Source organism: Acartia tonsa, unplaced genomic scaffold (genome assembly GCF_053477335.1).
Source record: "Acartia tonsa isolate MP-2025a unplaced genomic scaffold, ASM5347733v1 sca6, whole genome shotgun sequence".
NCBI classification, from domain to species: Eukaryota; Metazoa; Arthropoda; class Copepoda; order Calanoida; family Acartiidae; genus Acartia; species Acartia tonsa.
The window spans coordinates 56,476-82,214 of record NW_027649600.1 but is presented as its reverse complement, the minus strand read 5'-3'; the positions used below and the strand labels follow the sequence as shown (position 1 = coordinate 82,214).

The following is a 25,739-nucleotide window of genomic DNA, read 5'->3' as shown; positions in this document are numbered from 1 at the left end:
GCATCCGCTCGTCGTCGGGAAGGTGATAGGTTCGAATCTCGGTCCGACACCGCGTCATTACTAAAGACGTTAAAAATGGTTCCCACTGCTACTATGTCAGATGCGCGACGTAAATAGTTAGAGTGGGGGGAATGCCTTGGCCCAAAACAGGCGCAACTCGCTACCATGCACAGTTGGGGCTTCTCAGACAAAGGTCGTGCATCTCAGAGAGTTGGTTGTCTGATGGGTGATTGGACGCTTTACACCGCAATCATAAGTATTGTATGTATGTTCCAAGGTGCGTGGAGATAGGTCTAGTACCCGAAGCGACACCTAGCCCCCTAGAGTCTTAACTCTTAACTCTTGTAACTGCTGCACTAACATGCAACATTAATAGTTAGTAAAGGGGGAATGCCTCAACCCAAGACAGGCACAACTAATTGCCATGCACAAAGTCATTTAATCAAATAGTTGGTTGTCTGATGGGTGTTACTTAACCTAAAACCCCGTGTGTTTAGACAGAAAATGAGAGATTTTGCTCCCCTTTTAGCTATCCTGGGTTGTTGGACCTGACGTTAAAGTGTCATGGATAGCAGCCTCGCCCGTATGAGGGTTGATAGGTATGTACTACTGTACTACTTAAAATTTGTCATGGAGATTTATTTATCTTGCATTGACCCAACCCTGTTTCCCTGTTTCCCTGAACCGTGTCCCAAGGTTTTATTATACTGGTCTCCAAAGATTTTTAATAGCGTTTTATTATTAATTGGCTTAACAACTTTATTGCATTGTGATTGGTTGTTGGTTCAACAAGTTTCGAGTGTCCAAACATCTCAACCAATAATTGTTATTTTCAGTAAGGATAAATTTGTGTATCATTATTGGGGATGTACATCAATTTATCAGCCATTGTCTTATCCCTTTAGATCCCTGCCCTCTGACCTGTAATTAATTATTTATTTGTATGGGTCTCCAGGTATTAAACATTAAAGACCATACACATTATAAGCTCTTACCTAATTGCGTAGTTTTCTTCAGAGATCTAAAGTGGTTTGACAATGGCTGGTAAATTTATGTGCATTACCAAAGATAATTCTCAAAATTACCATTTCTTTAGATTACATTTAGTGGTTGAAACGTTTGGATTCTAAAGTTCCCAAAGTCGTTGAGCCAATGAATAGGACAATGTTATTATAAAACTTTGGGGACTGATAATAAACAGCCCAATGTCCCATTAGTCTCTGATAATTTGATTGGTTGTCTATAGGGTGACATTGTGTGTTACTATGAATTTTTAAGGGTTAGGCCCCTAGAGGCCTATAGTACGATTAAGGGGGGACTCCATCAACAAATTCTAATTTAGTTGTTTTAAAAGTAAAATATATTTTTTCGGAAGGGGTGGGGGGGATTTTGTCTATACGCGATTTCTCGTAGGAGGTTTTCCAAAAAAATATGGATATATAGGAAGCTTCAATGTAAAGGAGAGCCACATTGGATCATCGGTTAGCTATTCACTGGCTAACAGATAGACATCCTTTTACTTTTTATAAGGATATATTTAACTTAAATAAAGATATCCATCTTTAAATATTTAAGTATGTTGAAAGCTTGGATGTATAGTTTACTTATTTTATCAATAATTTAACCCAGAAGAACTCAAACCAACTAATTTTAAACCCCACAAAAGGATGCAAAACGTTTTTTTTCAAAACAAATGTCTAATAAGATGTAAATCCAATGGCTAGCCTAATTTTCCTTTTTATGTCACAACTATTGCATACTAATAAAAAACAGAGAGAGAGAGGGGACAATTGACAGTTTATTACACTAGTCCCCAAAGTGTTATATCGTTTTCTTATACGTTGGCTAAAAAACTTTAGGGACTTTTGTGAATTTTGAATGGTTGATTCATTAAGTTGAGTTTTCAAACATTTCAACCACAAATTTTAATCTACCGAAGGCGTAACTTTGTGAATTATCATTGGGGATTTACGTCAATTTAACCGTCATTGTCTTATCCCTTTAGATCCCTGAATAAAAACACATTTGCCTAAATACACAATTTACAACGGTTCCAATAACTAGGGTTACGACGATTGAATATAATGGGGAATATAGGATGATTAAACTGCTTTTTCCACTTTCTTTCCATCAATAATTGAATTTAAAGGCTGTAAACAAAGATTTTTAATGAGAAAAAAAATTGGTAAAACATTGATTGTACTGACAAAGCCCAATCTGTCCTACTTTTGATTCCTGTGACGTCATAAAAAATGAGTGAGATGATGGGAGAAGTGGGAAAGAAAACCCCTTAAAAAGAGATGGATAATCCCTCATTTTTATGATGTCATAAAAATCAAAAGTAAAACAGATTGGGCTTCGTCAAATGTACTGTCATAAAGAACCCACGGGGAGCCTACCCCTACCTGCATTGGACAAAAATATTTATGCCTAGCGGCTACGCCTCTAGTGGCATCTAGGGCCCTTGAGGGGGGAGGGGAGTCGACTATCTTTTTCAATTGTAGTTGCAAAAAGAAAGAAAAATGGAGGGTCATTTTTGCTAGGAGCGATTTAATTCTCTAGGGAGTTTTATGATACCCTTCCTTCAAAATAGTCATAAACCTCCCAATAACAAATAAAGCGAAACAGTAAAGAAAATCAATGTCGATTTACCTAGATAGATAGATCCTTCTACAGACAGACAGACATCCTGTTACTTTATTATAAGGATAAAACTAAATTTCAACTATTAATATAATTAAGGATATGTATTACATTCCAGGGATATCTGGATGGGATTTGTATGACTAATACCTAAATTGGGGTTGTTTCTCAGATTTGACAAGGGGTTGATAAGAATGGTTTGTTACAGAAGTAACACAGTAGAATTTCTGGTTTATACCACCTATTCTTAGAAGATCAGTATTTTGCTTACAAACCAAAATAAACTTGTTTTTAAATTAAATTCAAATAGTCTGCTAATATGTAATATTTGTATTAGTTAGTTCACTAAAAGTGACCTGCTTTAGGAAAAATTGTTTTAGCGGCATTCTTTGCGCTAGTCTTCAAAGTCTTTAAAATGCGCCAAAATAAGAAAAGTTGCATTAGTTCTAGTCCCCAAAGTCCAAGACAGCCAGAAATATATGAATTTTATCCCTGATTGTATTCTGTAAGAAAGTTTTATTTAGAGAATTATATTATGAATTATTCACTGGTTATATTACAGATCAAAAGAAAGTCCTGTATGGCCCTTCTTTATATATTTATACATTGCACTGTTAAAAAAGTTTCCAGTATGGCTTTGAAACCGATTTATATTCGCTGGATTGGAACCGGTTCTCAGTTATACGGAAAAATTATGTATAACATTGTATTACAACCAATTTTCCACGAATTTTAAAATAAAAATCATAGAATACAATCCATTTTTGCGCTGGTCTGGGCTTCGGTTTAAATCTTATATACTTATAAAATTAGCTATATTACGAAAATCCTTTACTATATAAAATTTATCTAATATTTTTTTAAATTTCTTAGTTTTTTCCTGCCTTAAACTTAAAAAATAATATTTTAAAAAATCTGATATTTTTTGGGAAAAATTTTTTTTTTACAGTAAACAATTATTTTTACTTACCTAAGAGAAGAAATTTTACTTCAGCAGTAGAAAAGTGTATTTTACAAGGATAAAGGAATGGTGAAAACATCATCTAATTTTCTTGAATAAGATATAAAATGATCTTATAATACTTAACCTAACCATTTCTAACTACACAAAAGTCATATACCTTTTTTATGGGATTGTTAAAAATGTATTTTAGTTTTCTTTCTCCACTAAACATTAAAATTTTAACTCGTTTGGTTGCTTTGATTTTGAGGTCAAGTCTTCCAGCTTATCTTTTTAAATTTTAAAAGGTTGATTTTTCTGAGGCTTACACTTGGCTGACGCGCGGCTGCCGAGCCCTTACTTTTAGTTAATAAAATCGACCCAAAATTATTTCTTTTGAAGGGATTCATTACTTATTTTTTCTATAATGTATTTTGAGATTAGTTATTTATCGCATTATATTGTAGACAGCTTTCCGCAGGTTATAAAATAAAAAAAATATAGGATTAAAACCAGTTTTGTTAACCCGAAGACCCGGGCTAATAAAATACTATTAGTTATATGCTTTTCACTTTTTCATATTCGTAGAAAGTTTTCTGTAATATGATACCAAGTATGGCCGAGAACAGGTTCTAATCCAGCAGATATTAATAGGTTTCAAGGCCGATACTAGAAAACTACTTATCCATTTCTACCTTACATGTATGGTGCATAAATGTACATAGTTAATTATTCAGAAGCTTGGACAGGCATAACCCTGCTTATATTACCCAGGCAAGGCCATTTTCTCCAGGGAACTACAGGGATAAGACAATGGCCGATGAATTGATGTACATCCCCAATGAGAATACACTTGATTACCCCTTCTATAGTGGTTAAAGCGTTTTGGCAATCAATATATTTAATTAACCAACCAATCAAAACTTAATAAAAGTTGTTAAGCCAACGAATACAAAAAGGTTATTATAAAACTTTGGGGACTAGTGTAATAAACAGCCCAACGTCCCCTCCCTCCCTGCATTTTCTGTCCATTCCTTCACAATTAATATCCCATAGTAGAGGAGTCTTTATAATCACCGACTGCTCGTGTACAAATAGTAGGCTGTATGTGTGTCTGTCTATAAGCAATTTTTAGATTTTTTGAGTATAGTCCCTTTCCTGACAACGCCTCTTAAGGGTCGTTTCGTCGTATTTTCACAGTAGCTTTTGATAGGTTATTTTAGGTTATGTTATGTTAGGTGATTGCCCCGCAGTGTGAGGCAATTGGCCCCGCAGGGTTAGAGCCCCACGCAGAGGCTAGAAATAGGAGGCATTTTTAGTTTCAAGTAACTGGCGTCTTTTATTTTTGTAGATCTGAAAATTATTTTATCTTATCTAAAACTAGTATGTTTTCATGAAAATTAATATTATCAACAGTTGGAGAAAAATTATCAATTTTTTTATTGCAGTGGATATTATTTTTTATTAGTCCTTTTCATTTACAAACTATTCACTTCTCCCGAGCATATGGAGATACAGACAGTTAGAATTATAAAGTAGCTTTACTTCATAAAATAAAATTGAATTATAAAGATGCAACGACACTCCAAAAAGTACACAATATAACATAACATCATGTGCTAGTAATATTAAAGTAACGGAATATTTTTTTTATGGCGCAGGTATCTAAAGGGATAGGACAATGGCCGATAAATTGATGTACATGCCTAAGGATGATGTACAAAGTTTACTTCTGTAGTTTACTTCTGTAGATTACTTCTGTAGATTACATATTGTGGTTAAAATGTTAAAACACTCTATTTAATGAACCAACCAATCAAATTCATTAACGTGCCCAAAATTGTAAAACAAACGATCAAGAAACGTTATTATTAAACTTTGGGGACAAGAGTGAAAAACAGCCCAATGTCCCCTCCCTCCCTGATTATGGACCCATACCATTAACAAAGTAATGACCAAGGGTCGTTAGATAAATAAACCCATTAAGAAATAACCTTTTATGCCTAGCTCTGTTCTAAAGAATAACTTATGTGATTAATAGAAAATCTACATTATATTGACTTTTCCTTTATATACATTGACTATTTCTTTACAGGAATCTAAAGGGATACGACCATGGCCGATAAATTGATGTACATCCCCAATGATGATTAAAAAAATTACCATTCTGTAGATCAACAATAAGTGGTTGAAGCGTTTGAACACTCACCTTATTGAACAAACAAATAAAATTTTAAAAAGTCCCCAAATTACTTAAGCCTACTAATAAGAAAATGTTATTATAAAACTTTGAGGACTAGTGTAATAAACAGTCCTATGTCCCCTACCTCCATGATTTTTTCATATCTTTTACTTTTTCTATCTTCATCTATAATAGATTATTCATTTATTTAACAAGGATTTGACAATATCCATAAAAGCGAAGCTCTAAAAAAAGAAGGAAGAAAGGACAAAAACTCTTGTAGAGTGTCAGAACTTAAAAAGCAGAACATCAATTTCTAAGTCTGAACAAAATTGCAAATAAATTTGTTGCAAAATTTAATAAATAAAGAATACTGTATAAGTAATTACTTTATTTAGATATACTTTGCTCATATTTGAATCTTTATTCCAAAAATCCGATGAATAGGATGATTATATCATATAAACAATTGTTGTCAAAAAAACTTGTTTTAAATAGCCGTAGAGACTTTATGGTGACGATTATATAGCTGCCACTCTTCCCAAATCGTACCTTATTTCTATAGAAATCATTAATGAAAATTTTAATATCAATAAGACAATTCTAACATGAATAAATTAACGAAAAGAGCTATTATAATTATTAAAAAACTTTGTTTTTAAAAAGAGTTCTTCCCATTAAAGTAAATGCTTGTATTTTTAGTATTTCTGTAAGATTTTCGAATCTGTTCTAGAATTAAAAGTTACGGATATAATACAATTATAGATACGTTTTACTATCAAAAAATTATTTTATAAAACACGAAATATGTTGTCAAAGATCTATCATATTTTTTTAGGAATGTAAATTTTTTTTATTTTAATTTTTTTTTTTTAAAGTAAATAATCAAAGTCTTTTCTTTTAACTATGTATATTATACATATCTTAAGTTTAAAAAAATTTGTCTTTTTCGAAAATGGTAATGATACTTTTATTGTTTTACTTTTCTTCTAATAACTAGATAACAAACCAAAAGTATATCTATATATATTTATCTACTTAAGTGTACTTTAATAAAAAAAAATATAAGAACTCTGGCCTTTCTATCTTCATTTATTCTTCACGATATCGCTGACCAGTTTTTACAAGGATATCCAATTTTTTGCCTATTTTATTTATTTTTTAACAAGGATGGCAACATCCATGAAAGCGAAGCGCTGAAACCGTAGGACAAACGGACATTAACACTTGTATAGTGTCAGAATATAAATGTATAAGAGTCGATGCAAAATTGTAAGTAAATTTGTTGAAAAACTGCTTGATACAGAATAATGTTTGTGGACATACTTACAATTTTAGGACTTAATTATAGAGTAACTTCGCTTATAATATTGTACTTTGTTGTCCCAGGAATCAGTATACAAAAAAATCAGATCAATCGGATAATTATATCATATAAAAATTTGTTGTTAAAAAAGTAAAAAAATCAACGTACGGACATTTTGGTAATGATTATAGAGCTGCTACGCTTTTTAAATCGTACCTAACTACTGCAGGAATCACCATGCAAAGTTTGAAATCGATAGGACAATTCTAACATGCCTAAATTAACAAAAAAAGCTATCCGTTACGGACGGACGGATGGACGTACGGACAGACCGACCCTAATTATAGAAAAGCTTCGCTTTTAAAAAGTGTAACTATAATCTAAACCAAGACTTTTGGGTACTTTTTCTGTAAATTACTCTGGTACCCAAAGTTTTATAACCACATTATCTTATTTGTGTGCTTCTATTAAATTTTGATTGGTTAGTTTCAAACAAGCAGTGTCCAAACATTTTAACCAATAATTTGAAATTCAGCCGTTCTATTTGATATACTAGCGGTTGCGTCCCTTGCATCTAGGGGCTCTATTCGAAGTTATATTGAATCGCAGAAAAATAGCCTAAAACCATTCACAGACTTTTTTTTATAAAAAAATAAAATTTAATAAACCATCTCAAGCCTTATAAGAAGCTTCACTGTAAAGGAGAACCATATCGGTTTAGCGTTTAGCGCGATTCTTCGCTACAGACAAAAAAGCTTACTACTTTATAGAATAGGATATCAGTGTTTTTTTCTTCAATATTTATTGTTGTTTAAAAACTGTTTGTTTTATTAGTAAAACTCCCCTGAGTAATACTGGATTTATTATAAGGCCCATTGGTACAGGAAGGAAGGGGTCATTGAAGTTTTTTTTTATTAAACTAGTCCCCAAAGTTTTATAATTACGTTTTCTTATTTGTTGACTCAACAACTTTGGGGACTTTTTGGTGAATTTGATTTAAATTTAGTGTCCCAACGTTTCAACCAATATTTGAGATCTACAGAAGGGGTAATCAATGGGGATGTAAATCAATATATCGGCCATTGTCTTATCTCTTTAGATGCCTGTGATTCCTACCTTTATATTGTAATAATAATGATAATGATACCAACTAGGATAACTATAAGTAGTGAAGCTATCCTATTATATAAAGTAGTAAGCATTTTTTGTCTGTCCCGAAGGATCTCGCCAACCGCTGAACCAATATTGTTCTCCTTTACAGTGAAGCTTCTTGGGAAGGGTTTAAACTATTTTTGTGGAGGGTGTCTTCACCCCTCTCCCCCCAAAAAATGATTTTTTTACTCTTTTGAAACTCGAATTAAAAATGGGATGATGTCGACTTTTCCCCCTCCTACCTTAAGTGCCCCTAGAGGCTTCTAGGGCGCGTAGCCGCTAGTAAATACATAAAGCTCCAAAATAAACTTTTGTTTTGTAAGTACTTGAAGAAAGTGACTAAGAAATACAGTTTTTATTATATTTAAATATTCAATAACTGTATAATAGTTTGCTGTTCTTACTCAAAATATAGCTAACTTGTTATTCCTGCGCTACATCTGGACATAGTAATCATAGAGACTATCCTATCAATAAAAGTAGTAAGGTTTTTTTCTGTCTAAAGCTTAAGATTTCAATAAATACTGAACTAATTGAGTTTATCTGTTTCGGAGAACTTCACATTTATGCTTTTTATCTTTAAACTTAAGCATTACGATAGGTTTGGGCTATTTTTATGCCTTTCAATACAACTTAAAATACAGAGCCTCTAGATGCTAAGGGCACAGGAGCTAGTATTGCTTATAGAGTAGCTTTACTGCGTGCTAATAAGTAGCCAAGGATAACTACACCAAATTAGAAATAGGGAATAACATTTTACAAATATAACCGGACAAACAAAATAAAAGAAGTAAAAGTAAAATATGAGGGAAAAATTCAGTTCAGTGGATACTTAGATCTTAAGCTTTTGACAGACAGACAGACAGACATCATTCTACTTTGTACTATAGATTAACATTGTATCTAATCTCATTTCTCATTTTTAGTTATTAAATCCATGTCCTAGAACCAACCAATCTCTCTCCATTCTTATTATTAAAAATAGTTATTTTTTTGGTAGAATGTTCCTGCATTTATATTACCAGCGGATACTCCCCCCCACCCCCCCTAGAAGCCTCTAGATGCACTTAAGTAGGTAAGATTAAAATTTTACATTCAGCTTTCCATTTTCAGCTTTTTGGGGTGTATTTTTTTAACACGGACGGAGGAATAAACCTAGACCTGTATGAAGCTTCACTGTAAAAGAGAACCTTTTCGGTTCAGCGGTTGGCGAGATCTAAAGCTACAGAACAGTTACTCTTTTTTCCCTAGAATATTTTTTTTGCGGTGCTACCTATCCTATTATAGAAAGTAGTAAGCTTTTTTTTGTCTGTAACGAAGGATCTCGCTAACCGCTGTAACGATATGGTTCTTCTTTACAATAAAGCTTCTTATCTGTCCTGAGATGGTTTTAGGCTATTTAATTTTGTAAATAAATCTAGGTATGGTTTTAGGCTATTTTTCTGTCCATATCCTTTAGAATATATAGCCCCTAGATGATAGAGGCGCAAACGCTAGTAGACATAAATAGTGCAGGTTTTTCTTATATACTTAATATTTTTATATTTCTAATATATAATATGAACGAATAAATATTATTTCTACTAAGCTAAGATCTAAAGCTCATAAGGTTAATCTATAGGATTAATAAATAGCCTGACATTAGACATATAGTCTTTAGAATAAGCAAAATATAGTTTTTATATCAAATGCTTTGTTGGATTTTTTAAAATTTGACAGTTGTAACTTGCCAGGGATCTAAAGGGATAAGACAATGGCCGATAAATTGAACTAAATCGACAATGATGATACGCAGAATAACCATTTCTGTAGATTTCAATTAGTGCCTGAAACGTTTGGACATCAAACTAAATAAACAAACCAATTAAAATTCAAAGTCCTCAAAGTTGTCAGAAAACATTATTGTAAAAATTTGGGGACTAGAGTAATAAACAGCCTAATGTCCCTTCCCTCCCTGTTGTATGGGTTTTTTACTTGGGGTGTATTTCTTGATTGGTTGAAAGAAAGTAAGGCTGCCCTTTCCAATTCTTTTTTGAGAGGGGGGGGGGATGTTAATGTGGTATTCGGCAACCCTGGGCCATGCTGCATGGCAACCCTGACCCCGGATCGTAGGAGGTCCGAGGGACCTCCCTTGAGTAAAGGGGGGATGGGTACACCTGACCCCTCCCCCCATGCTTTAAAAGTAATTATAGTTTTGACAACCCCATTATGGTTAATCTGAATTGCTTGGTTCCCCACCCCTTTCCAGGGATGGGAGATAAATGTTGTCCATTCTGTTTACTGTATGTATATCTATATTTAACCTTTGATTTAGTATTAATTATTCCAATCTGTGTATTGATTATTTGTTGTATTATAAATCAGTAACCTTTAGACTCTGAATAAAGTAACACCTAATTAAATTCTGTTTGTTATTTGGTGATACATAGAGAAGCCCAGCTTCTCTATAATTATACTTGTCCACGTCTGTTCACACTGCCGTAATTCCTGAACTTGGGAAGCGGCTGATCAACCGCGGCCGCTACCACATTAACAACCCTCTTTCTTACGCTTATTCGTAAAAGTAAAAAATTAACGTACGTGAAATCAAAACAATTCTTCTAACATCAACACTTGTAGAATGTCAGAACTGAATAAGCAGAATATTAAGCATAATTCTAAACAAAATTATAGTAAATTTGTTGCAAAACTTCTTAATTACAGGAAACTGTTCCAGGACATAATATTTTTAAACTTTATTATAGAGATACTCCGCTTAATAATTATAACATACAGGAATTTGTTGCCAAAAAAGTATCTGCATGATTTAAATGGACGTACAGACTTTCTTTTAACAATTTTAGAGTGGCTACGCTTCCTAAATAGTACCTAATTGTTATAGAAATCATCATGCAAAGTTTGAAATCGATAGACGCATAACTAATAATAAAATTCTAAGTTTAGAAATATCTGTGAAAAAATGAATCTATCAACCCTCTAATTTAATTCTATATATTTTTATATTCGGGGAAAATATCAATGGTAGCAGGAAGGAAGGGCTGTTTATTACACTAGTCTCCAAAGTTTTATAATAACGTTTTCTTATTCGTTGGCTTAATAAATTTGAGGAGTTTTTATCGGTTGGATTATTAAGTTGAGTTTCCAAATGTTTCAACCACAAATTGTTATCTACAGAAGTTGTAATTTTGTGTATAATAATTGGGGATGTACATAATCTTATCGGCTATTGCCTTATCCCTTTAGATCCCTGCACTGATAGTAAATATTTTCAATCATATAGGGCAAATAAAAAGGCAATGATATATTATGGTTTCAATGAAAAATGCCATTTCTTACACAAATCCATTCCTTTAATCTTTAATCCCAGTTGAAGTAAAGTTTTAAAAAGTAAATTTTTTCTATGATAAGCGTCCGTACGTTTGTCCTTTAGTACTTAGCTTTTACGTTCATTTAAGCATGTTAGAAGTGTCCTATCGATTTAAAACTTTAATCATATTTTTTTATGGTCATGGCTGGCATACTTTTGACATGCAATGTTTTTACTCATTTTAAGAGTACTGTTTAAATTTTGCATATTCTTATAAATTGTATTTAAAAGGGAAATATCTTGCCTATATATTCAAATGTATAAACAAATGATTATTATTTTCGTAATTTAATCATTTGTACTATGTTTAAAAAACGAAGCTTTTCTATAATCAAGGTCGGTCCAGGTGTACGTAACGGAGAGCTCTTACCGTTGATTTAGGCATGTTATAATTGTCCGATTAACGATTTCAAAGTTGGCATTGTGATTCCTGCAGTAGTTAGTTCTGATTTAGGAAGCGTAGCAACCCAATAATCGTTACTAGAATGTACCTACGTTCATTTACAACATGTACTAGACATGTAACTACTTTGAGGACTCTTATAGATTTTTTTGGGTCATAATTGGGGTTTTACATCAATTTATCGGCCTTTGTCTAATCGCTTTAGATCACTAAATTGCTATGGATACACCTAAATAACTTTTTACCTTGTGAGTAAATTGTGTTTGTGTTTGCTGAACAAATATAGGATGAATCCAGGGAGCAAGGGGACATTAGACTGTTTATTACACTAGTTTTATATTAAAGTTTTCCTATTCGTTGCCTTAACAACTTTGGGGACTTTTAATAAATTTTATAGTTGGTTAATTAATTTGAGTTTCTAATCGTTTCAACCACTCATTATTTCTACAGTAGGGATAATTTTGTGTACATTAATTTATCGGCCCTTGTCTTATCCCTTTAGATCACTGGGATGAATCTCAGAGTTTATTTGACGCGAACTTGGCAAAGTTTACAGAACCCATATGGTTTCATAGGATTAACACAATACAGGAAGGTCTGGTGCCCGCAGTCAAGCTGCAGAGTTTGCAGAACCCATATAGTTGCATAGGATTAACACAATACAGAAAGGTTTGGTGCCCGAAAACAAGCCGCAGAGTTTGCAGAACCCATATGGTTTCATTGGATTAATACAATACATAAAGGTATGGTGCCCGCAGTCAAACCGAAGAGTCTGCAGAACCCATATGGTTTCATAGGATTAACACAATACAGACTGAGGTATGGTGCCCGCAAAAAAACTGCATGTAAGCCGCAACAAAACTGCTTCTTTGTTTATATATTAAACATTAAAAATAAAAAGTATAAAAATAAACAGTATAAAATTTAAAGGTAATTTATCTATATTCAGAAAGCAAATATCTTACCTCATTTATATTATACAAGTGTCCTTGCCCCAAGCCTCTGGAGGCATTATTTCAGAAAAGCAACCAGAATAACCAAAAAGTCAAACTAGATGGGACCAGCAATTTCAAACATATTTTGCATCTGTCCGTTTTTAAAGTTTTTTGTTTGTAGCTTTAGATTTTTATAATTAAAATCTTCTTTCTAGAAAAGCTTTATATAGTTTCTTGGGGTTTTTGTTTATTTTTGTGCCCCCTCCTTGCCTCTTTGAATTTAATACAGGACCCCTAGAATCGATGGTATATCCGCCAGCCTATTATATAGAATTATAGTAATTAATGTAGAATTATGAAAGCAGCTGAAGATCCTTAATACAGTAGTACAATTCCGGCAGACAAACTTATCTCAAGACTTTGCTTGGATGAGGAAATAATTTGTATCTCAAACAATTCTTATTATAAATACATATATCCTATTATATAAAGTAGTAAGAGTTTTTTTTGTCTGAAGCTTAAGATCCAATAAGTACTAACCCGATTGGGACATCTTCACATAGGTTCATGTGATGGTTTTAGGCTATTTTGTTTTTAGATTTAATTTTCATAACGGTTTTATGCTATTATTCTGCCCCTTTGAATACAGAGCCCGTAGATGTTAGGGTCATAGGGTCTAGTTCTTTTATACATTACTAGCGGCTACGCCCCTAGAGGCCTCTTGAGGGGGGGGGGGGGGGAGTCGAATTTGATAACTCAATTACTTATTTTAGTTTTTAAAAGAAAAAGTAAAAAAAAAATATTTTTGGAGGTGGAAATTTCTTTTTTTTTTGGGGGGGGGAGATTTTTTTTTTTTTTTTAGGGGGTTGGGGGTGTCCCACCTTCAAGAAAATAGTTATAAACCTTCCCGGGACGTATGAGAAGCTACCCTGTTAGGGAAAACCCGATCGGTTCAGCGGTTAGCGAGATCCTTCGGTACAGACACACAGATACACAAACAGACAAACATCCTGTTACTTTAGTATAAGGATTAGCGGCTGTGCACCTGGAGATCTTTTTGGGCCCTACTTTGATGAGGGGCCTAAACCTTCAATATTCATTGAAAAATAAGGAGATATTATTTTTTTGGGTGGGGGGGGGGTGGGTTGATGGCTTATTTGTCTTAGAGTTAGCAAGGTCTATTGCTACAGACAAAAAGACAGACAGTCAGACTGATATTCAGAAGAACAGACAAACATTCAGACAGACATACAGACAGGCAACATTTGCAAAAAAACTATAATAGTTAGACTAATTGTTTTCAGCAGAGTTCTTCATTATTATATATTCTGTCGAAAAATGTATATGAAATACTAAAGTCTTCGCCCCTAGCATCTGCAGGCTCTTTGTTCAAAGGAATAGAAAGATATAAAATAGCCTAAAACTATCCAAATAAAAATTCGATAAAATGGAACACTTAACTGGTCAAGTCTTAGAATACAGACAAAAAGACTTACTAATTCATATGGTAGGTATAAATAAAAATATGTCTTTTTTCATTTTTTTTTTATAAAAATCAAATTACATTAAAACTTTAAGTTGTTTTATTTTAATTGGATAATTCTTTCAGGCCTAAAAATTTCTAACTCCTTTTCATTGACTAATTATGCAGGGATCTAAAGGGATAATGGGCGACAAATTAATGTACATCCCCAATGATGACGAACAAAGTAACCTCTTTTGTATATTAAAATTAGTGGTTGAAACGTTTGAACACTCAACTTAATAAACCAACCAATCAAATTCCGAAAAAATCTCCAAACTTGTTAAGCCAACAAATAAGAAAATATTTTTATAAAACTTTGAGGACTACATAGTGTATTAAACAACCCACACTCCCCTCTCTCTGTGTATAAATCAATATCACAAACTTAAACTACAGAGAAGCTTTGAACTAAATATAAAATTGAAGAATAACTGTATAATAAAATCTGATTACTTTTGAATTGTCTGGATAGTAGACAAATCATATTCAATTAAAAGTTGAAATAAAGAGAAAACTTAAAACTTAATTTTCTTTTCTCAGAAACTTTAATTCTTTTTTTTTCTTTTTATAAATTAAGAATTTTATCTCATACTGACGGATGCGCCCTAAGCATCTAAGGGCTCTGTATTCAATGGGGCTAGAGAAAAAGCTTAAAACCATCCCAAGAATCAAATCTGAAAATGAAATAGGCTAAAACCATTATCGAACCTTGATGAAGCTTACTTGAAATAGAGAATCCAATAAAAAAAACCTTACTACTTTATAGAATATGATTAAGTATTTTAATGTATTTGACATAGAAAACAATTTCTCCCCACGTAGCGAAACATAGCAAACTTCTTTGGATAAAGAGCAAAATTTAAAAAGTCACTATATTGTAATATTGTCTGCGTTTCTCTTTTAAAATGTTTGGTTTCTCCTTAACAGCAAAGCAAGTCCCGATTAATGTATTTTATCAATTTATAATATTAATTCCTTCCTTCCTAGTGACTAATATGTATGTCTAAACATAACAGTTTTTTTAATCGGTTCACCAAAAAAATAAAAAAAGACTGTTAATATAAAAATCATCAAAATATTACTTTTTTATTCAATCTTTTACTATTAAAACTATTGAAATAAATACATACCTCTAAATTTTGTCAATGTAAATGTATTTATATATCTTTACTAATTAACCTATATTTTTTCAGGTAAGCTTTTCCTTGGTTCTTTAAAGTTTCAAAACAGTCTTTGATAAAGGCAGGGGCTGCTATTCAGCCAATTAATTCCATTTGAACTTGCCGAAAATTAAATAATTTGTTAGCGTAGAGTTCGCGCAAAACTGTTTTTAAATGTAGCTGAAGGGAAGTGGATAAGCAGAGGAGAAATAATGGAAAGAGGTTTAAGAGAAAATTTTTACTTTGAAGGCTTTTTGAATTATATAGAATTTCTAATCAATAAGCACCAAATATTCTAGCTGTTAAATAAAATGTTACTGGACAAAGTGTCTCAAAAATCAGCCATGTGACGTCATAAAATGAGGAAGATAAGAGGAGAAGTGGCAAAGAAAACCCCTTAAAAAAGAGATGGATAATCCCTCATTTTTATGACGTCACATGGCTGAAAAAAAAGAAAGAAAAGTTAATCCAAGACTATTCTGTTATAAATATGCGGATGTGGATTAACTTCTGTCAAACTTCTGTTAACTTCTATATCTTTTAATAGAGTATACATCAGGGAAGAAGGGGACATTGAGTTGTTTATTACACTAGAACCCAAAGTTTTAAAATAATATTTTCTTATTCGTTGCCTTAACAACAATGGGGACTTTTATTGAATTTTGATTGGTTGGTTCATTAGGTTGAGTGTCCAAATGTTTCTACCACTAATTGTAATCTGCAGAAGGGGTAATTAAATGTATCATTATTGGGGATGTATATCAATTTATCGGCCATTGTCTTATCCCTTTAGCTCCCTGGTAAACACACATTTATCCTGATTTATGTGCTTATCTTAAGTAGGTTCATGCAGGGATCTAAAGGGATAAGACAATGGCCAATAAATTTATGTACATCCTCAAAATGATACACAAAATTATCCCTGCTGTAGATGACTATTAGTGGTTGAAATGTTTGGACATTCAACTTAATCAAAATCCATTAAAAGGCACCAAAGTTGTTAAGCCAATGAATAAGAAAACGTTATTATATAACTTTGGGAACTATTGTAATAATCAGCCCATTGTCCCCTCTCTCTCTGGATTATAATTATTTTTAAGAGAGAAAGATAAAAATCCGCCTCCATCCATACCTTAAAGGTTATGTAAAATTAGCCCCTCTCTATTGATTGCATACTGTACATAAATGCACACACACACACATACACACACATATACACACAAACACACACAACATACAAACACACACACACATACACATAGTGAGAGGCAGATATACCTTAGGGTGTGACGAAATATACAACACACTGCACTGTTCACTGGTAACCTTATTCATAATCAGGAATCTAAAGGGATAAGACAATGGCTTATAATGACAAGATAATGTTCATTATTATGCACAAAATTATCCCTTTTGTAGATTACTATTAGTGGTTGAAACATTTAGACACTCAACTTAATGAACCATCCAATCAAATTCAATAAAAGTCCTCAAAGTTAATAAGAAAACAATAAGAAAACTTTAGGTACTAGTGTAATAAACAGCTCAATATACCCTCTCTTCCTATAAAAATATACACTTGCATAGTCGGGAAAAACAATGGCCGATAAATTGATGTACATTCTCAATTAGTATGCACAAAATTATGCTACTGAAGATTACAGAATACATTAGTGGTTGGAACGTTTGGACATTCAACTTAATTAACCAACCAATTAAAATTTAATAAAAGTCCCCAAAGTTGTTAAGACTACGAATAAGAAAACGTTATTATAAACTTTGGGGACTAGTGTAATAAACAGCCCAATGTCCCCTCCCTCCCTGAAAACATGACTTGCAGTGAACTGTGCCAAAGACGGTTTGCAGTGAACAGTTTACGGAGGGATGATTTCTATGGCTAATCTAATTACTTCCAAACACAAGTGCCTTTCTTCCCAGGGAGTGAGGGGACAATGGGCTCTTTATTATACTAGTCCCCAAAGTTTTATAATAACCATTTCTTATTAGTTGGCTTAACTACTTTGGAGACTTTTATTGAATTTAATTAAACCCGCAACTTCACTTGGTTTCCTTTAAATGACCCGAAATTTTTAAAAGAACTGACGATTTATTTTGAAATTCGCAACTTCATTGTGAAATAGTCTACTAACGTTGTCTGACTATTGATAATCTACTACACAATCCTAGTAACTGGACAAAGTGTCTCAAAAATCAGCCATGTGACGTCATAAAGATAAGGGAGTATCCATCTCTTTTTTAGGGGTTTTCTTTCCAACCTCTACTCCCATCTCTCCATTTTATGACGTCATATAGCTGATTTTTAAGACTCTTTGTCCGGTTACTCAATCCTATATAGTTGTTATTCCCAATCATCATCTATTCCTTATTTTTGTTTAGACATGCTTTGCAATTTATGAATGTTGTCATCCTTGTTAGGATATAATTGTTCTTTGTGGATGCCTAACAAAGCCTGCTTACCCAGGGAGGAAGGGGACATTGGGCTGTTTATTACACAAGTCGCCAAAGTTTTATAATATTATTTTCTTATTCTTAGGCTGAATAACTTAGGGGACTTTTGATTGGTTAGCTTATTAAGTTGAGTGTCCAAACATTTCAACCGTTAATTTTTATCTACAAAAGGGGTAATTTGTGTATCACCGTTAATTTATTGGTCATTGTCTTATCCCTTTAAATCCCTGCTAACAAAGCCTACTTACCCCCCACCCCCCAAATACACTTTTACACATTGATCTAAATGGATAAGACAATGGCTGATAAATTGATGTACATCTCCAATCATGATACACAAAATTACACCTTCTGTAGATTACAATTATTGATTGAAACGTTTGGACACTCAACTAAATGAACCAAAAAATCATAATTTAATGAAAGTCCCCAACGTCAACGAATACGAAAACTTTGTTATGAAACTTTGGGTACTAGTGTAATAAACAGCCTATTGTCCCCTCCCTCCTTGCATTTTTACATAACCTTCTCTTGCCCTTCTTGCTCACCCTTAATGAACAACACTATAAGATAATATTATATATATTTTGTATTTTTTGTAGCTCCTGATTGTCCTTATTTATAAACTTTTTACATTGTCAAAAGGAGTCATTTTTTTCGAGTTTTTTCCTTAAAGTTGTGTGTTAGCGTTTAGTCAAATGCGCTTATTAAGTCAAATTGTTCTTAATTATAACAAAATGAATATATATGAAATGACCACAATTAAAAACAGTTTGACTTAATAAGCGCATTTGACTAAACGCGAACACACAACTTTATGGAAAATACGCGAAAAAATGACCATCTTTGTTTAAAGTTATAATACGAATTTTAACTAAAAAGCACAAATGATTAGTGCCTATACTTGATCCTCTGATGTCTTGTGCCATCCTGGGATTAATTGATTTCTTCAGCCTGCGTTGGGATTCATTTTCATACACCATACATACAATAGACTACAAATAGATATAATTGGTAAAAGTAGATAAAAAGTTCATAGATATTCTTATATAAAAGTAACAGGATGTCTATGTGAGTGTCTGTCTGTCTGTGTGTATCGAAAGTTCTTGCTAACCTCTGAACTGATATGGTCCTCCTTTTTTTGAGTAACTTCATAAAGTTTCTCAAAAATCAGTCATGTGACGTAATAAAAATGAGAGAGATGAGAGGAGAAGTGATACCCTACAAAAGTGATAATCTATCATTTTTAAGACGTCATATGGCTGATTTTTAAGACACTTTGTAAAGTACCAATTTTGATGAGGTTACCACCACCCTCCCAAGAGAAATAGTCAATAGAAAAATGTCCCCTCTCCATAAAAAACAACAACTTTTTTTAAACTTTTCTTATCTAAAATTGACTCCCCCTCCTACCCACTTCTATTTAAGCCTCTAGGGGCATATCTGCGGTTAAAAATAAAGTAAAATCACATATGTATAAGACTAAAAACAGATGCAAAATGATATCTTTGAGGTTAAAAGTGCAAATAAATTGCTAAATCTGCAAAAGAAATTTAAAAAGTTTTCTATTCATATCCTTAATCTTTAGGCTTTTTAGATTATATTTTCATCATAAGTGTCAGTATAGACTGGCTGACAAAGTGAATTATAGAGTTGATGCTCAAATGATCAAAGCTTTGAGAATCTCTACAAAAAATCTGAAACAAAGTAACTTTTGAATAGTTTTCTTCTGAATATTTATACAAGTTATGATATACATCTTTGTTTGAATATATTTTATTACCACTGAATATTATTTACTTTACTCTGCAAAGTAAAGTTTGTTGTTTTATTTAATCTATGAAGAGAACATAAAGTAGTAAAATAAGAACTAACACAAACACAAACACACCCACACATACACATACACACACACACACACTTATACACACACTCACACACACACACACATACAAATTACTTCTGACAAGGGATGCAGAATTCTATTTTTAGTTTTCTTTCTTCCTCTCATTTCCTCCCCTCAACTTTCCAACATCTTCTCACTGCTCAGAGCTGTAGGGAAATATAAGTTGAAAATCTTCCATTTTAATTTAGATGTGTAAAAAAACACAAATTTAAATCTAAATCTAAATGAAATTTTGGTAGTATCAACGTAGCGGGATAAAGTGTCTCAAAAATCAACCTTATGACGTCATGAAAATTAGGGATTATCCATTTCTTTTCAGGGGTTTTCTTTCCCACTTCCCCTCTCATCACCCTCATTTTTTTGACGTCACATGGCTGCTTTTTGAGACACTTTGTCCTGCTACGTTTCAACTTCATTGAGAATCAACTTTCATCTGGTTAGCTAACCTTGCATCTTAACTTTATATTCTTTGATATTCTCATACTTGCTGCTACTCTTTGCATCTCATACACCCCCACTCCCCTTTCTATCCTCACAGTAGGGAAACTAACTGTACCAACTACCTAATTCAATTACTCAGAATACAATATTAGCACAGAATTTATGAGAGTAAGGCTGCAGCTTGCTTACTGAGGATCAAAACATTCACCGCTTACCCTTTTATACGTCTTGGCTTCCAAATAAATTTTCAGTTGTTATGTGAAGTTTTAATGTAAGCATATTACAGGACAAATAGAAGCAAACACTAATTATTAAATATGAAATGTAAAAAAGATTTATAATATTTCAAAAGAATTTTAGTTCTGTTTTTGGCTTTAAGGCGGCTAAAGTACTATGAGTTCTGATAGTTGAGACACAAGACAAATTTGGATAGAAGACGGTACATTTAGGACTTCATCTTTAACATATCTTACCAACAAAAGTAATAAAATTTTATGTAGAATATATATTGGTAAAGTAAGTATGGCCTACTTTTCATTGGTGCACTATTCTTGTTAGTGCTAATTGGAGGCAGAAAAACATCAACAATTAGTCATGCATCTTTACAATCAAATAAAACAACATCAAAACTATTTGCAAAATTATCAATGAATGAAAATGTAAGGCTATGGTATAAACTCTGAAAGATCCAATAAAAGACAAAATAACAGATTAGTTGTTTTTCATATGAATAATTAATTTTATCTCATTAAAATGGTGGCTAAGAGATAATAAGTAACTTATAAGTGCATTCTACACTTAAATCTTTTTATGTGATGATATATCCTATATTTACCAGATTTCTTTTCCCAAACCCTGCTAAAATGTTGGAGAAAAACTATTAATACTTTACAGCTCGCATTTTTCTTGTGCATAGAAATCATTTATAATCCACCATATTTAGTTCCAGGAAAATTCTATGTGTGGTTGAAGCTAGGATAAATGGCAGATTTTTATAGCCAAAAAAATTTATGTAAAATTGAACTTTACTGGTTTAAAGATTTAATTATATAAAGAATACAAAAGAACTTTTTATTTTTAAGCTAACGGAGAATTAATATTTAGCCAAAAGAAGTAAAATAAAATCTAAATCAATGGTATCTACTTCACTTTTAGATTATTACTGAGATTATCTAGGCATACAAGCTTTCTAACAGTCCATCTTATTTTTTTTTGAATGTAGGATAGAAAGAATAGCAAAATCAAGACATTGATTAAAAAATAAGTTTTAAAGCAAAGATTAAAATCTGCAGCATATGATGATTACATTGGGGAATCAAGCCAAGTTTTGTAGAGAACAGGTTTTGAAAAATTTCCTGAAAAAAAATCAAGAAAAATACCACATATTTAAACAGATAACCAGACTTATGTAAAAATAATGAATGACTTGTAGTGAACCTTTCTACTTTCTTATCAGTAATTGACAATAATATTTTTATTGCCTATTATCTTTTTTTACTTGTAGTGTTACTACATCATTTTCAATGATTTATTGCACTCCTGCTAAATTTGCCTTTTAATTTTGAAAATGTTAATTTATAATAATACTAGCGACTTCAACCCTAGCCTCTAAAAAATTAAGTACCGCTGTTGCTGTGACTACCACATTTTAAAAAAACATAAAAAATTGAGGGAATTTTTTTTGTTTTTGAGGGGGGTTTGTGGGTGTCCCACCCCCCAAGAAAATAGCTGAAAACCACCCCTGAAGAGTAGAATCCAATCGGTTCTGTAGTTACTGAGATCTTAAGCTTCAGACGGACTGATGGCCGGACATCAAGCTACTTTGTATTATAGACTAGTGGCTTAAAAGTTTCTTTTCAATATATATGAAGATCAGCTGTTTACCAAAAATATTTTTATGGTTGCTAGATGGGGTTAGATGTGTTTTTTTTTGTTTCTCGTGGGATGATGGTGGTTCCCTCCACCAAAATAGTTATAACCCTTCCTAGATCATATGAAAAGCTACCCTGTTAAGGAGATCCTTTAGTATACTTTACTTTATCATACGGATTTTTATTTTTTAATATTGATGCTTGACTAATTTTTTTTATTTACCTTTTAGATAAAATTATCCTTGTTTATTTGAATTTCTCCGTCTATTTACATTTCAATTTCACCATGATGCAGAGCCATTTTGAATGCAGCGGGTAGGATGCAACGCAGTCAAACACGTTGATGAGATCATAATTTAACTCCCAGAGTTTGTTTGTATGCATCATATGCTTTTAAATGAAACTTTCTTTCTGTGAGCTGCCCTGTTTGTTGGTTTTAATTGTTTATTTTAACCAGATGTGGTAATGTGCATTTTTATCAGCATAGTAACTCTTTAATTCATCATTTTTCTAAGTCAACTATTCATGCTGTTTGTTATTAAATGAATAAAGGTATTAAGTATAGATATTAATCCATATAACTACCTGGATCCAGTGTTGGGGATCTTTTTTGTCAGCTAGCATTGCTTTCTGCTTTTTTGTAACGACTTGGGTGTGTTAATATTTGTGACGTCATTGGCTAATATTTAAAGACTCAATTAAAAACTTGACTTTACATCTAAACTGTTCTTTTTTTATGTAAATGGTTATTATCAACCTTGTTTTTTTTAAAGTAGAATTCTGGTTAAAATTTAATTCATTTTCTTCAGTTTGAACAGTAGGAGATGATATTGTCGTATAAAGAAGCTGTTTTAAGCAATCCTATTCATTCCTAGTGCTGCATTTCAAAGAAATTTATTTTACAAAGAAAAGTAACTTTGCATTCTAAAAAGAGTATTTATATGTAATAAGTGTTCACAAAAGGCTTGATTCTCCCACTCCTTTAATACAGGTATCTAAAGGGATAAGACAATGGACAATACATTGATTTATATCCCCAATAATGATACAATAATTACCCCTTCTTTGGATTAGAATAAGTGGTTGAACACTCAACTTAAGGAATCAACCAATCCCCAAAGTTGTTGAGCCAACAAATAAGAAAATGTTATTATGAAACTTTGGGGACTAGTGTAATACACAGACCATTGTCACCTCTCTCTCAGCCTTTAATGTGTTTGTCAGCATCTTTCTAACCAAACCTATATAATTATAGATACTTTGTCATATGTGAGCAATTTTATTTTTACTAAATAAAAACATAGAAGGAATAAAACAGTTAATCTTACTCGCAACCGTGGCTCAACACGTAGTGCATCCGCTCGTAGTCGGGGAGGTGGTAGGTTCAAATATCTCGGCTTAACTAAAGACGTTAAAAATTGTTTCTAATGCGCGACATTTATAGTTACAGTAGGTGAAATGCCTTTGCCCAAAACAGGCGCAGCTCATTACTATGCACAATCGTAAAGGCAAAAGTCATAAATCAAATAGTTGCTTGTCTGATGGGTGTTACTTAAAATAACCCCCATGGAGTCAACGAATAAGAAAACGTCATTATAAAAATTTGGGGACTAGTGTAATAAATAGCCTATCTCTCTCCCTTCCTGTGACTTTGTAGACTATGGGCATTTTTCCCTCTTCTAAACCAATCCTAAATACTAGCAATCCAAATATATATGTAGAATTGTATAATTAAAACAAATCCATTTAATATTTGTATTAAAAGTGTATAACGTATTGGCTCTCGCATAAATCTCTAGCTTGAAGCTAATTTTGGCAAGGCTAAGGTCCGCCAAATCAGGGAGGGAGGGGACTTTGGACTGTTTATTACACTAGTCCCCAAAGTTTAATAGTAACGTTTTCTTATTGTTGGCTTAATAACTTTGTGAACGTTAAGGAATTTTGATTGGTTGGTTCATTAAATTGGGTGTTGTAACATTTCAACCACTAAATGGAATCTACAGAAGGGGTAAATTTGTACATTATCATTGGTAATGTACATCAATTTATTGGCCAATGTCTTATCCCTTTAGATCCCTGCCGGCACAATTCAACACAAGGAGTTGACAATTAAGGTTGGAATATCAGCAGGGATCTACAAGGATAGGACAATTGCCGATAAATTAATGTAATCACCAATGCTGATACATAAAATTATCCCTTCTGTAGGTTTAATATAGTGGTTGAAACGTTTGAATACTCAACTTAATGAATTAACCAATCAAAATTCATTAAAGTTCTGAAAGTTATTAAGCAAACCAATAGGAAAGTGTTATTATAAAACTTTGGGGACTAGTGTAATAAACAGCCCATTGTCCCCTCTCTTTCTCTGGATTTTAGAAATACATGCGGAATAAGTTATTCCCCGTGTTATACAATAGGTTAGGTAAGGATTTATTGGATACAGGTCAGCCCCGCAAGATTAATAACCTTGGAGACTTTTATTGAATTTTGATTGGTTGGTTAAGATGGTCTTCCTGTCCATAAGTTTCATCCACGAATTGTAATCTACATACGGTTTAGTTTTGTATCATCAAGGGGGATGTACTTTAATCTATCAGCTATTGTCTTTTCCCTTTAGATTCCTGTTATTTTCTGGATTTTAAGAAAAGACTCCTCTGTCCTGGCTTTGGCAGATTAAATGGTTGATCCAAACAAACACATTACCAACTTACCAAAATTTAAATTAAAACAATCTCTAATTATTTTTGCTTAAATTGAAATAAAACATCTTTAACAAATATTTTTGTTCTCAAAAAGACATTCTTATCAAATTCAATGTATTAATAACGATTGAAAAAAAACTTTTATTTGGAGTTAAGCTGTTCTTTAATTTTGTTGATCAAAGGATCTTGCTGATCGCCATACAGATATGGTTCTCCTTAACAGTGTAGCTTCTGGTAAGGTTTATAGCTATTTGGAGTAACCCTCCAAAAGATATTTTAAAAACTTTACTAAAATCTGAAGTATGTGGAGGAGATCACCGACATTATACCCCTAGAGGCCTCTAGGGCGTAGCCGCTAGTTCATAATATTGTAGCAAAATAACAGAATCAATAAAATAAATAAATAACAGATATAAAGTTATAAAAACTTGCAATTATTCATTTTTTCTTCATTTATTTCATTTACATAGAGTGATCAACACAGTTTAATTAAACATGTTATTTTTATTTGATAAGTCCAATACACAGTGTTTCATGTCAAGAACAATCTTCAGTTAGATAAATAAAAATACATGATGCTTTAATGAGCATAAATTCTATACTGTTTATTAAAAACAAAAGATGATTTTTTTCTTGCAGTGGAGGTGAGGAACGAGTGGGGGGGGGGGGTACTTTTGCATAATAAAAAGGGAAAGAGGTGAGGTATTTAAATTTTAGCATTTAAACTATGACTA

The 25,739-nt window shown here is 32.5% G+C and overlaps 1 protein-coding gene across 1 annotated transcript in view; it reads left to right on the top strand.

Annotated features, from left to right (window-relative positions):
* LOC145311339 (uncharacterized) overlaps positions 1 to 25,739 on the top strand; it is an 88,004-nt gene that overhangs the window by 5,790 nt on the left and 56,475 nt on the right. The window lies entirely within an intron of this gene.